Consider the following 1,846-nt stretch of genomic DNA (forward strand, 5'->3'; position numbering starts at 1 on the left):
AGGAGCTGATAAGTGTTTTTTTTTTATATTTTAATTGTCTTTTTTTTAAAAGATAAATAGATCACACAAAACATTATGTTAAGAGCTGATATGTGTTGTAGACACAAACACTAAAGCAATTGACAAATTTAATTAGTTTATATACTATGCTGTAGTGTGCTTGTTAATATTAATGGTACATAATTAATAATTACTGAATTATAGGGTACTAAGGCCTTTTTACAACACTTTTCACCTGGATATTTTTTAAAGTTTAAAAAGTATTTCATTCTCCCTGGGTATCTTGACAATTTGCATTTCAATACTTTTTGCAGTTATGAGCCTCATTTGTTTCTTCAGCACAAGAGAAAACTATAACAGCAAACAAAATATTTCTATCATATGCTTCTGAATGACATTTGGTAATTTTTTTTTGCCCATGGTAATATCTCCTTTCTGAATTTCATGTCTGCCACAGTTTTGAACACTGAGTCACATCAGTGATCATCTTCCATCAGAGAAAGTTTTCCTCTCCAGCATGCTCTTCAGAGCAGCCTTTACATCCTTGTTCCTCAGACTATAGATGAGGGGATTGAGCATGGGGGTCATTACTCCATAGAAGAGGGAGATAAGGGCTTCAGTGACATCTTCAATATCTCTGTCAACAGCATCTTTAGGCTTGGGCTTTGCATACATGAAGAAGATGGTTCCGTAGAAAATAATCACCACTGTCAGGTGGGCTGAGCAGGTGGAGAAAGCCTTACGCTTTCCTTCAGTGGAAGGGATCCTCAGAATGGTGGCAACAATAAAAATGTAAGAGATGGAAATTACCAGCAATGGGGATCACCAGAACAATGAGATTTGACCCCGCCATGCTGATCACATTGGTGGAAATGTCAGCACAGGCCAGTTTCAGGATAGCCAGAATTTCACAGACAAAATGGTGAATGACATTATTAGCACAGAATGGTAATTGTATTGTGAGAGATGTCTGCACTATGGAGTCCACCAATCCAATGACCCAACACCCAGCTGCCATGGGCACATAGGTACCCTTGCTCATGATGACGGGGTACCTCAGTGGGTAGCAGATGGCCACATAGCGGTCAAGTGCCATCATTCCCAGGAGAACACATTCGGTGGCCCCCATGGCAAAGGAGAGAAACATTTGCACCATGCACCCTGAGAAGGAAACCCTTTTCCTTTCTGTCAGGAAGCTGTCAAGAATTAATGGAACAGAGCAGCTCGTGTAGCAGATGTCCAGGAAGGAGAGATTACAGAGGAAGAAATACATGGGGGTGTGCAGGTGAGAATCATAGATGATTACTGTAATCAGGACTCCATTTCCCAGCAGGATCATCAGGTACATCCATAAAACTAGCACAAAGAAAACTGTCTGGACCTTTGGGTGAGCAGAGAGCCCCACCAGGACAAATTCTGTCAACATGGACTCATTGATCTTTTCCATGTTACATATACTCTTTCTGCAACAGTTTCTCTATGGATGATAGAACAGGTATTTGTTAATATAGGGCCTGCAAGAGCTGCCTGTTTTTAAGCCTCTTATTCTGTGTTATTACATCCTATAATTGGATACAACAGACTAGCATGGCTGATTTATTCACCAGGTCCCCCAAGCACAGTGTCATGGGCCCGCCACTGTTTTAGATTAGAGTTTCTTTTAAAATCAAGAGGAAAAAATAGAACTTGGGGGTTGTAATAACATCAATACGTTTGTCTTTACTCCAGTGCCATTCTCGATATAACTTCTAATATTTTTCTTAAGGATGAAAGGGACCCTGAAGTTAAAAGTGCCCATCAAAGTCAAGATGCAGTCCATGTGGCCAAGTCTCTTTCAAAACTGCTT

General features: G+C 40.2%; 1 pseudogene; it reads right to left on the reverse strand.

The window, feature by feature from the left end:
* Nucleotides 1-483: 483 nt before the first annotated feature.
* LOC101416574 (olfactory receptor 13C8-like) lies at nucleotides 484-1,447 on the reverse strand (annotated as a pseudogene).
* Between the last annotated feature and the right edge of the window lie 399 nt (nucleotides 1,448-1,846).

The sequence above is a fragment of the Dasypus novemcinctus genome, chromosome 8 (genome assembly GCF_030445035.2).
Source record: "Dasypus novemcinctus isolate mDasNov1 chromosome 8, mDasNov1.1.hap2, whole genome shotgun sequence".
Classification (NCBI taxonomy): domain Eukaryota; kingdom Metazoa; phylum Chordata; class Mammalia; order Cingulata; family Dasypodidae; genus Dasypus; species Dasypus novemcinctus.